We start from the raw sequence: 13,946 nt of genomic DNA, 5'->3' as shown, positions 1-13,946 counted from the left end.
TTGATACCGAAATTGCAAAAAAACAAACAATTAAAACAAAATAGCTGGTTGAAGTGGAGCGAACCCATGCTGGTTCTGTCAGGAAAACAATATAGAAAACTGACAACAAAACTGCTCACTTATGAGGACTCTTACAAAACTGCTCACTTATGAGGACTCTTACAAAACTGCTCACTTATGAGGACTCTTACAAAACTGCTCACTTATGAGGACTCTTACAAAACTGCTCACTTATAAGGACTCTTACAAAACTGCCCATTTATGAGGACTCTTACAAAATTGCTCACTTATGAGGACTCTTACAAAACTGGGGAATGACTCGTTCAATTAAATAAGCGGTCTTATATCTGAAACTTCGATTTTTGGCCTTACAATATAAATATTTATTCGTAAGGTCATTGATTAGATGGCTCCAATAGCCATCTAGTATGCTTGACATACATGCAGGTTAGGTTACGAAACACGACGTATATGTGGAGCAACTCGTACTCGTACACGTAAAACTGTTGCTGTTTTCTTTTAAGTTAAAACAATGTTGTTTTGGCTGTCCAACTTATGTGCAGTGTTGCTGGTTCCGGACTACAGAAAGTATGCATCTTGCCCAGGCACGTAACTGACTTGACGCTAATACGCAGTTGTGTAATGAAATGTTGACAGGGCAAAGTTTTTGTCATACCAAACCCCGCGAATTTGAAATAAAAACACGGAAGGGGGATAGGGGTTGAATGGGTAAATATGTTGTCAGTCATTGATCTGCGTAAACCCAAATTGGCCCTAGTTACGCGCCTGTTGTCTATGCAATAATACAGCCGCTGTTGAGGAATAGAAATTACGGGGAAAATCTTCATACAGAATATCCTTATCAATTTATTTGTCAAACTCTTATGCTTATATCCAGTTCACCCTTTTTATACTCGTCAGCTAGGTGATTTCCGTTGGGTTGTCCGTGAGGACTAAAGGTACACCAACATGTAAGCTCATATTTTGTAGCATGACGACAACACTTCGTACAACACCCTTAATATTATATTCTGTCTAGAAGCTGCATCAAGAGAGGTCATTTTTACATCATGTACACCACTGTTGTGCCAATAACGTGTAAATAACGTTACGGAAAACATATTTTCTTTAAGGACTACATTGTGACCTTGCTAAGTGAGTGTCTCCTGCACTCATGTAAGTGCTGGACGGCCATCTGTTTGTCAATACGAAACAGCACCCAACAACAATGGAAGTAGCGTTGCAGAGGAATAACCAAATACTAGTAGCCAGACAACCATACAAACATACATGTTCATCTGGAAAGTTAAAGTTTATTTCCATTAATGTTGTTCTAAGGGCATGTCATGCAATTCTTGCGAAATAGCCCCTCCCCGCGCTAATTGCTACTACGAACTTTATGAGTTTTGTTATTCCTATTTCATTAAGTGACCAATCACCTCTTTTTGGATACCATACCTAGAACCGAGAACAAGTAAACAAGGTATTAAATCTGTTTCGATGATAATGATGATGATGATGATGATGATGATGTTGTTGTTGGTGATGGTGATGATGATGATGATGATGATGATGATGATGATGATGTTGATGATGATGATGATGATGATGATGATGATGATGATGATGATGATGATGATGATGATGATGATGATGATGATGATGATGATGATGGATGATGATGATGATGATGATGATGTTGTTGTTGGTGATGGTGATGATGATGATGATGATGATGATGATGATGATGATGATGATGATGATGATGATGATGATGATGATGGATGATGATGATGTTGTTGATGGTGATTATGATGATAATGATGATGATGATGGTGCGCGCTCCTACCTCGGGTCGATCGGACGTTGACGAACGTTCGCAAAAGTACAGGTCAATTCGATAAATAAATTCAGAGCCTTTGTAAAAAAAAATAAAAATGGCAGGAATTTAAAAACAGATATTACATTAACGAGACTATTAACAAGGTAAATATTTTAATTGGAAAGAATGTTATGTTTAATTGCTCCCATGTTGTTGAACAAGATTCCAAATTCATGTTATTAACCTATGTCGCCTTAAAACTGTTAAAACTTAAAACGAAGGCCACGTGCATTTGTCATTTGTATGAAAATCTGTCGACAATCTCACAAAATCAGGGCATTTTCATTAAAAAAAATCTGTGTACTACTTAACCTTTCTATTAGTGGAAAATTTGAGAGTAAAAGTAAACTGGAAGGAAAAGGCTGCTTGGTTAAGAGCTTGAACCCAAGACTGCCGGAACATTAATTTGATTAAAATGGCACTTTACTGACTGAGCTAACCATGAGGCCTGTTTTACTCCCACAAAATACACTTTTCCTCTATGAACATATATGGTGCATCCAGGCACTCCTGCCTTTATTTATTACCCAGACAAGCACAGTAAACATGGGAGGAAATGTGTGCCCTGTGTGGGCTTCAAATCCATGACAACCTGAACATTAGCTCGACACTCAACTGACTAAGCTTCATGGGCAGCTGGCTTTACCCACAGGTATTAAAGTGACTTATATCTTAAAATTAAAAAATACGGTTTTAGTGTTGGGGTTTTGTTCTTGGTCAAGCCAGTGTGCGTCTAGTTGCTTGTAGATTAAATCACTTCAGAAAATTACTTAAAATCTATTTGGCTAAGAATCTAGTCTAATGGGGCAAGTTTTCAAGTTGGTCAATAAGATGGGGCTAGACAAATTAGCCGTCCCTAGTGGGGCATGTCCATCGCATTTTAATATTGTTTTGCCTTTCAGAAGTACTTGCAGAACTGTTCCATAAGAACACAAATGTTAACATTAAGTTAATAACATAAACAAAAGATAACAAGATACAAGAACCTATTTTTCTAAAGTCGGTTAATTATGATGACAAGAAACAAACATTTCCCTGCTGTACAGCCGATCCACATGCGCTTCATTCAGCTAGTTGACATATACCACTGTAAAATGGTTAGGTCTTTCAAGAGTATAAAGTAAGGATTATAATAGTATACATTCTAAACAGCAAAGTAGTCTAGCTGAGTAGCATTATGAACAAGGGAATTACATCATGGTATAGTACTGTGTAGTTAAATTAAAACAACACCTCAATATGAATACATAACATGATCAGGTCAACATGAACGAGAGAACACGACTGGTCAACATGAGCCAAAGAAAACAACACTTCAACATGAACACTTAACATGATCAGGTCAACATGAACGAGAGATTACGACTGGTCAACATGAGCCAAAGAAAACAACACTTAAACATGAACACTTAACATGTGCAGGTCAACATGAACCAGAACACAACTGCATGAACTCCGTATTCAAATGAAGTACCGTAAGTAAATAACTATGGTTTAAAGGTTCGTGATTTAATGCAGCTTATTTCAATGATTTTTTTTATAGTAAAGTCTTAGTAGAAAGCATAAGACAGAATAGGGTATATATTTTAATTCTATGTAAAGAATTACACACAAAGTTGCACTTTAAAAACACCAAGAGCTTTAGGCCAAAGAAAAATGATGGCGCAGTTCTAGTTACCCAACTGATAGTTACCCTTTATTTAAGTCTTGATCCTAATTGTTTTTAGCTCGACTATTTGAAGAATAGGTGGGCTATACTACTCGCCCCAGCGTCGGCGTCCGGTTAAAGTTTTAGGGCAAGTTGGGATTTTCACTTATAAGTCCAATGCCCTACATTCAATTGCCTTAATACTTCACGCAGTTGTTCAGGGCCATCACATGATGAGGTTAGATAACTCCATATTATTCTTTACACAGATTATGGCCCCTGATTGACTATGGAACTTAGGTTAACGTTTAAGGGCAAGTTAGAATATATATTAATAACTTCTATATCCTTTGTTCAATTGACTTAATACTTCACACAGTTGTTCAGGACCATCACACAATGAGGTTACATAACTCCATAATATCCTAAACAGGGCTTCTAAAAACCGGCAATTTGCCGGTCTGGACTGATTTTGATCAAGCCAGACCGATTTCAGTTTCAAAAAGTGTAAAAAAAATCGGTCCGAAATGTTCTCATTTTTTTTATAATTTCAGTCCAAAACAACTGGGCTAGTAAAAGTTGCAGAAATTATAATACACAAATATTCATGGTCATTTACACATTTAAAACTACCCCCAATAGGTCACAAAAGTGTCTTAGTTACCACGTGACTAATGCGACCAGCTGCTTTTTCCGCTACACTGATCACTCTATAGCCTATCTGTTAATTAGCAGACGCTTGCAATCGGTCCAATCACGTGTATTGGTAGGTCGCAGAAGACTCAATTAAACAAACTATGTGTTAATTGTGTGCTTGCAGCTATCCTGGTTAAGTGTTAAAATTGGTCCATATTTTCACATGGCAACATGAATATGCAATGTCGTCGTCGATCATTACATATGATATATCCGTTTGTTGATTACCAAACTGTTAAATTTAAATTGATCTTTTAAATTGCATATGTCAATGTTAATCCGAACCTAGTCATATATAGGATATCGACAGCGACACGCTTGATTAACAACATAGTCTGATAGCTGAGTGCGCCGCTTATGTCATTTTAATTCGCAGTAATGAAAAAATCGTTGTCGATATCACACTTTAAATATAGCTTGATGCCCCGATTATAAATCTAGATATATATATTATTATTCAAGAGTATCAGTTGAATGTTGACCCACTGTAGATGCATAAAGCAAATAAATCATAATACTTTTTCACTTTTTCATGTTTTTGTCGTCTGACCGCTTCCCGACAGCCACAATTATTTATCATCGCAGTTGTTCTTATTAGAAACGCCGCAGAACTCGATGAGAATCTCATTTGAATTAAGCTTGTATCAATGACTATCTGATTCGGCTATGGGGTTCTAGAACCCTCTTAGGAATTGTGACATCACGAAAAAATATTGACAGAAAAGATGTTGAGAAAATGTGTGACATTTCCACGTAATCAGACTTTTGAACAGGTCTTCCTTTTTTTCGGGGGGGGGGGGGGGGGGGGGGGGGGGTTGTCGCCGGGTCCGGACCGATTGAGGTTCCAAAATTTTAGAAGCCCTGATCCTAAATACAAGTTATGGCCCCTGATTGACTTAGGTTAAAGTTTAAGGGCAGGTTAAAGTTTTAGGGCAAGTTGGGATTTTCACTTAGAACTCCAATACCGTTCATTCAATTGACTTTATACTTCACACTGATGTTCATAGCCATCACATAATGAGGTTAGATAACTCCATATTATCTTTTATACAAATTATGGCCCCTGATTGACTATAGAACTTAGGTTAAAGTTTTAGGGCAGGTTGGGATATTGTTTAATAACTTCTATACCCTTCATTCAATTGACTTCACACAATTGTTCATGACCATCACCCAATGAGGTTACATAACTCCATATCCTTAATACAAGTTATGGCCCCTGATTAACTAAGGTTAAGGCTTTAGGCAAGTAAAAGTTAAGGGCAAGTTGGGATTTTAATAAAAGAAACTTCTATACTCAGGGTTCCCGCTGGGGATCGCCATTGTCGCCAGTTGCGACAAAATCGCAAAAGTGGCGACAACTTTTCAAATTTGGCGAATTAATGGCGACAACGATTTTTTTCTAAAATATTTTCTTAAAATGACGTAAGTGGTACCCATGCGGCCTGCATGATAATCAATTCTGTCTCTGTCATAAATCAAGCACATCTGCTGTGCGACAACAAAAATTAATCCGATAATTAGGGTAAGCAGTCACGGCCCAGTCAACACCTCGCTAATTATTGCAGAATTTTATTGCTTTCACGGATAAACAAAGACATACTTTAACTGTTATGTCTCTTATTAGCAAACAAGGTTAATATTTAGCTCAACATCTTTGTTGTTGCGTAATTATCGTGTTAGTTTTAAAAATGCAAATCATGGAATTTTATGTTGTCGGAATGTCACGTGATATGCAAATTTCGTAAAATAGATTTGCTTTCAGTTTTGTCGCAATTTGTAATTGCTATAAATGCAGCATTCTAAGGGTTCAAAAAGATTAACAGAAACATTGGGTATGCTTACAAATAGTTAGAATTAAACCCCATTTGAGAAGGCTTCTAATAAGTTGGCTGGAGTTAAGAGTAGGTAGACAAATTTCTATTAGGAAAGTTATGGCACTTGTTTGACAATGTTTATTTCTTTGAGTTTCCGTTTATTTTAAATTTATCTCATAATTTCTTAATTGTATTCTTTAATGCTATGTCGACACTACTGTATGCAGGCATTAGACTGAAATCAACATATTGATTTTTTGCAATATTCTCATATTTTTTTATTTATATACTAGTCCATATACAGCACAATGTATTTTGTCAATAGAATAACAATTTGTGCGATTGATACCTCTAAGGTGAAAGATACACTTAGTGTTTATTCACAATGGAATGCTGAATATAAGGACATAAGAATGTAGGTTGTCAAGTATGGGTGGTATTTTTTATGTTCAGAGGCAATTTAAAATAACTTGCCATATGTATTTGTTTGATCTTTAACTTTTCATGTACTGACCTTGTTCATAGGTCAGTGTCACATTCGGGGGCATTCGTCACATACTGTGACAGCTCTTGTTTTAATTTCCTTTGAAAGGCATATTTTTATATTCTTAACCACATTTTCATAATGGGAAATCAAGTTATTTGAATGACTTGCGTCATTGTTTGGGCGGGTTGGTGGGAGGGCAGCATCAAAGCCACCTTATGTATCGAATAATTTTAGTTAGGTTTGTCATAAGGAGACCAAACTTGGTATTATTACATCGTTATTGTATTCTAAGTCAAAGTGGCGTAGTCGAGCGCGCTGTCTTACGACGGCTCTTGTTTTGCTGTGGTATTGATATTTGTACAGTTTACCAGTACTTGTATTTTGTTAATTTCTTGGCAATATTTCAGACTGTGTATGTTTCACAAAAAGTACAACTAAAAACCGGAAAGAGAATTTTAATACAAATAATAAACAAATTATAGTATGAACATTTAACAATGACACCACTCTAAAACTGTATTGCATCAGAAAACCAATAAGAAGTCTTGTTCTTAATTTATTATTTAATTACAGTCTTCTCATAGTTCTGATAGACCCAACCATGGTGACAGATAACCAGCATGACAGATAACCAGCATGACAGATAACCATGGTGACAGATAACCTCAACATAATGTGTTGACCAGATCAACATGAACATGGAAACAACATGAAGCCTCCCTGAGTACAGGACTCTGGTCCATGTGAAATGTTACCGGAGTCATCAAACAATAGTAAGTAAAGTCACGCAATCATTTAGTGGTAAAGTTTGCTTTTCAGGTATCCAAGAAATGGATAATAAGAAAATGAGGTAGAAATGTATGAACATTTGTAAGCACTTGGAACAAAAATTGTTCAAAATCAAACCAATCATTGATAAATTACTTCTGTATAAACATAAAACAGCATACTATTTTGCATCATGTTTATTCATTTGTTAACATTAAAATGCAGCTTGTTATTTTTTAACTTAACTAAGTTGAAACAATTTTATGAAGGTTTGATTTTGAGTGCATTATCGAAAATTGTTAGAAATGGCTTGAATGCTAATTCATGATTATCAATTATGATTATGGACGGATTTCATTTCCTAATTACTACAAAGGATCATCACTTTCAACATCATTTGTTTGATACGTTAGTTGATAAGAGTTGTAATGTGTGACAATTTTATTGAAAAATGTACATCCCAAAAAGGGAGAGCGTTTTTATAATTTTCTATATTGTCTGGACAACGGCAACATGACACATATTATATTGAAAGGAAACTGAAAAAAATAATCTTGTTTTCATCTATTATTAAATTACAGCTTTCAAAAGGATAGAACCAATGATGGCGTCATATAACCTCAACATGATTTAGTCAACATGAACATGGGAAGAACATGAACCCTCCCTGAGTACAGAACACTCGTCAACATGAACTGTTGCCTGACTCATCAATCAATAGTAAGTCAATATCAGACTTTTTTAAATGAGTTGAAAGTAGGTGATTAAGTGATGTAAAGTTTGTTAAACAGTTTCCCTTAAAATGCACAACAAGAAAATGAGGTAGAAACTATTCAATTATGCTCCAGTCAAACATGCTCATTCCCCCCCCCCCCCGACCTATATGTGGTATGAATATTTAATAAGTCCTTTATAATCATAAGTGTAATAAAGGCATATAATCACTAGGCAAAATGCATGTATATCTCTTTCCTGTTAGTTACATGCAAACAACCAACAATAATATAAATATTTATTTCAAAGTATTTCTCACTTTGACTTAATAGAATACATAAATAATTACAAATTGAACAAGCAAAGAATCACTCCTGAAATATAATTATGATGATTGACCTAAGATTAGCTGATCCCTTCCATTATAACAAACACATATTTAATGCAACCAGCAACTAAAAATCTCTATAAACTGTTTTATAGTCCCTGGTAACAAAATTGTAAGAAAGGGGGGTTGGTGGTATATTTTATTTTCAACTTGTCCATCCATCTGTCTGTAGTCTCAATTTTATGCTCTGTTTCATCTCCAAAACTCATGGCCCGATCTGGATGAATCTTTACAGAAGTGATTTATATCAATCCTTATGGTGCATGCCATCAGCAAGGTTAACTCAGACTCTGTTTGCAGAGTTATGGCCCCTTCTATGTTTGTGAACTATAATGTGCACATAGAGACTCTTGTGAAGCATTTTATCTCAAAAACCTCTAGCGAATTTGGATGAAACTTCACTGTGGTGCATGATGTCTACAGGGTTTGTCCTGACTATTTTTTACATTTTTTTTTCATTTACAATAGGGTGTAGTCATATTCGAACTCCTGGTCAGATCTGAATGAAACGTCACAAGAGTGGTTAATATCAAGCCTAGTAGAGCTTTCAATCTTTAGTACTTGCTCTGAATATTTTTTTCACAGCTTAATTGGCCTTTATTTTCCTCTTCAATAATGTAGTGTACATAAAGAGTCATGTGTGCGCCTCAGGCACAATCTGAATGAAACTTCAGAGGACATGATATTTCTGCTAACAACAATTCACTCAATCATTGATATGACCAAAAGGCCCTTGATTTCTGCCTACGTAAGTACTCTGTCCTTCCTGATATAACCACACAGAAGCTATGTCTGTGAACAATAATGTCTTTTTTCTAAGCACTGACATCCAATGTCAGCATTCAGCAATTTACTCTATACTTTCAGATAAAACCACATACACCATTTGTCTGCCAACAGCTGACACACATACTCACACAAACACACACATGCACACACAACCACACACATGCACCCACTGCATGCGCATACTGTGTTCATTCAGATATAACCACAGGCACCTGATGCCATTCTTTATTATTTAAGTTCAGACATCCAATGTCTGCCAACACCAAATTACTGTTTTCTTTTTTATATAACCTTGGACATCTGATGTCTGCCAACAACAATGTACTCTGTGCTTCCAAATGTCTGCCAATACCAAATCACTCTTCTTACTAATATAACCTCAAACAAGTAATGTCTGCTAACAACAATGTTCTCCCAATAACAATATACTCTGTTTTTTTCGAAATGAAACCTCAGACATCTGATGCCTACCAACACCAAATTACTTCATTTTTCATGAAACAACATCAGACATTTGATACCTGCCAACACCAAATTTGTTTATTCTTCCTGATATAACCTCAGACTTCTCATGTCTACCAACACTAAATATCTCTGTTCTTCCTGATATAACTTAATACAGAAATTTACTCCGCTCTTCCAAAAATATCCTCAGGCATCTACTCTGTTCTTCCAGAAAAAACCTTAGCTGTTTTTCCTGATATTAACTCAGATGTAGGCAAACAGCAATTTACTCTCTTCTCCCAGATATAACCTCATACATGTGGTGTCTGCCAACAACAAAGTAATCTACTCTTTCTGATATTGCCTCTTACATCTGAAGTCTACCAACAACAATTTTTCTCTGTTCAAATATACATATACATCTGATGACTGCGAACACCAAATACTCTTTTCTTCCTGATACAACATCAGACTCATATTGTCTGCAAACACCAAATTACTCTATTATTCCTGATTTAACCTCAAACAACAGATGTTTGCCAACAGCAACTTACTATTTTCTTTCATTTATAACCCGAGACATCTGATGTCTGGCCAAACAAAATTACTCAAATTATCAGTCTATAACATCAGACATTTGATGTTGTCCAACAACAATTTACTCTATGCTTCCAGATGTCTTCCCACACCAAATTACTCTACTCTTCCTTATATAATCTCAGACATCTGATTTCTGCAGACAGCAATTTCAATCTTGCTTCCAGATGTCTTTGAGTACCAAATTTCTCTTCGTCCTAATATAGCCTCTGACATAAATGTCTGCCAACACCTGTTAACTCTATTCCCCCTGATAAAACCTAAGACATCTGATGTCTGCCAACAACAATTTACTCTGTTCTTCCAGATGTCTGTTAAAACCAAATTACTATTCTGCCTGATATAACCTCAGACACATGAGGTCTGCCACCAACAGGTTGCTCTGTTCTGTCTTACTTTACCATTTGATATCTGCCAATACCAAATTTCTTTATCCTTCCTGATTTAACATCAGACATTTGATGTCAGCCAACACCAATTTACTCTTTTCCTTATATAACCTAAGGCAACTTATATATGCAATATCAATTAACAATAATTTACTCTTTGCTTCCAGATGTCTTCCAACTCCAAATTTCTTTTTTCTTCTTGATTAAACTTCAGACTTCTGATGTCTGGCAACACCTAATTATTCTAATTATATTTCTATAACCTTAGAAATTTGATGTCTTCCAACAGCTATTTACTCTGTGCTTCCAGATGTCTTCCAAAACCAAATGTTTCTATTCTTCTGGATTAAACTTAAAACATCTGATGTCTGCCAACACCTATTTACTCTAATTATCTTTCTAAAATCTCAGACATTTGATGTCTGCCTACAACAATTTACTCTGTGCTTCCAGATGTCTTCGAACACCAAACTTCTTTTTTTCTTTTGGAATAAACGTCAGACTTCTGATGTCTGCCAACACCTTTTTACTCTAATTATCTTTCTAAAATCTCAGACATTTGATGTCTACCTACAACAATTTACTCTGTGCCTCCAGATGTCTTTGAACACCAAATTTCTTTTTTTCTTTTGGAATAAGCTTCAGACTTCTGATGTCTGTCACCACAAAAAAATCTAATTTTCATTCTATAACCTCAGACATTTGATGTCTGCCAACAACAATTTACTATGTGCTTCCAGATGTCTTCCAACACCAAGTCTCTCTCTTTTTTCAATTGAACTTCAGATGTCTAAAGTCTGCCAACACTTAATTACTCTAATTATCTGTCTATTATGTCAGACATTTGATGTGTGCCAACAACAATTTACTCTGTGCTTCCAGATGTCTTCCAAAACCAAATTACTCTACTCTTCCTTATATAATCTGATGAAATCTGATGTCTGCAGACAACAATTTAAATCCTGCTTCGAGATGTCTTTGAATACCAAATTTCACTTTGTCCTGATTCAACATCAGACATCTGATGTCTGCCAACAACATTTTATTCTGTTCATCCAGATATCTGTTAAAACCAAATTACTATTCTGCCTGATATAACCTCAGACACATGAGGTCTGCCACCAACAGGTTGCTCTGTTCTGTCTAATTTTACCATTTGATATCTGCCAACACCTAATTTCTCTATCCTTCCTGATTTAACATCAGACATTTGATGTCAGCCAACACCAAATTACGCTAATATTTCTTCTATAACCTAAGACATATGATGTCTGCCAACAACAATTAACTCTGTGCTTCCAGATGACTTCAAATACCAAACTACTCTTTTTCCTGATTTAACTTCAGACATCTGACGTCAGCCAACACCAAATTTCTCTTCTTTTCCTTATATAACCTAAGGCAACAATTAACTCTTTGCTTACAGATGTCTTTCAACTCCAAATTTCTCTTTTCTTCCAACACCAAATGTCTTTTTTTCTTCTGGATTAAACTTCAGACTTCTGATGTCTGCCACCACAAAAAACTCTAATTTTCCTTCTATAACCTCAGACATTTGATGTGTGCCAACAACAATTTACTATGTGCTTCCATATGTCTTCCAAAACCAAAATACTCTACTCTTTCTTATATAATCTCAAAAATCTGATGTCTGCAGACAACAGCTTCAATCCTGCTTCGAGATGTCTTTGAATACCAAATTTCTCTTTGTCCTGATTAAACCTCTGACATCTGATATCTGCGAACAACATTTTATTATGTTCTTCCAGATGTCTGTTAAAACCAAATTACTATTCTGCCTGAAATAACCTCAGACACATGAGGTCTGCCACCAACAGATTGCTCTGTTCTGTCTTATTTTTTCCATTTGATATCTGCCAACACCAATTTTCTCTATCCTTTCTGATTTAACATCAGACATTTGATGTCAGCCAACACCAAATTACGCTAATATTTCTTCTATAACCTAAGACAGATGTTGTCAGCCAACAACAATTAACTCAGTGCTTCCAGATGACTTCCAATACCAAACTACTCTCTTTCCTGATTTAACTTCAGACATCTGACGTCAGCCAACACCATATTTCTCTTCTTTTCCTTATATAACCTAAGGCAACTTATATATGCCAAGATCAATTTACAACGGTTAACTCTTTGCTTCCAGATGTCTTTCAACTCCAAATTTCTCTTTTCTTCTTGATTAAACTTCAGACTTCTGATGTCTGGCAACACCTTATTACTCTAATTATTCTTCTGTAACCTTAGACATTTGATGTCTTCCAACAGCTATTTACTCTGTGCTTCCAGATGTCTTCCAAAACCAAATTTTTCTATTTTTCTGGATTAAACTCCAGAAATCTGATGTCTGCCAACACCAGTTTACTCTAATTATCCTTCTAAAATCTCAGATGTTTGATTTCTGTCTACAACAACTTACTTTGTGCTTCCAGATGTCTTCGAACACCAGTTTTCTGTTTTTCCTCTGGATTAAACTTCACGACTTCTGATGTCTTCCAACACAAAAATGACTCTAAATTTCCTTCTATAACCGCAGACATTTGATGTCTGCCAACAACAATTTACTCTGTGCTTCCAGATGTCTTCCAACACCAAGTCTCTCCCTTTTTTTCAATTAAACTTCATATGTCTGATGTCTGCCAACACTAAATTACTCTAATTATCTGTCTATTATGTCAGACACTTGATGTGTGCCAACAACAATTTACTCTGTGCTTCCAGATGTCTTCATTAACCAAATTACTCTACTCTTCCTCATTATAATCTCAGAAATCTAATGTCTGCAGACAACAATTTTAATCTTGCTTCGAGATGTCTTTGAATACCAAATTTCTCTTTGTCCTGATTAAACCTCTGACATCTGATGTCTGCCAACAACATTTTATTCTGTTCTTCCTGATATCTGTTAAAGCCAAATTACTATTCTGCCTGATATAACCTCAGACACATGAGGTCTGCCACCAACAGGTTGCTCTGTTCTGTCTAATTTTACCATTTGATATCTGCTTACACCAAACTTCTTTATCCTTCCTGATTAAACATCGGACATTTCATGTTAGCCAAAGCCAAATTAGTCTAATCATTCTTCTATAACCTAAGACATTTTTATGTCTGCCAGCAACAATTAACTCTGTGCTCCCAGATGTCTGTTAATAGCAAATTACTTTTCTGCCTGATATAACCTCAGACATTTGCCAACAACTCGATCCTTCCAGATGTCTTCCAATACCACATTACTCTTTTTCTTGATGTAACTTCAGACATCTGATGTAAGCCTACACCATATTTCTCTATTTGTTCTGTTTTCTT

Source organism: Mya arenaria, chromosome 4 (genome assembly GCF_026914265.1).
Source record: "Mya arenaria isolate MELC-2E11 chromosome 4, ASM2691426v1".
NCBI classification, from domain to species: Eukaryota; Metazoa; Mollusca; class Bivalvia; order Myida; family Myidae; genus Mya; species Mya arenaria.
Note: the sequence above shows the minus strand (reverse complement) of the source record.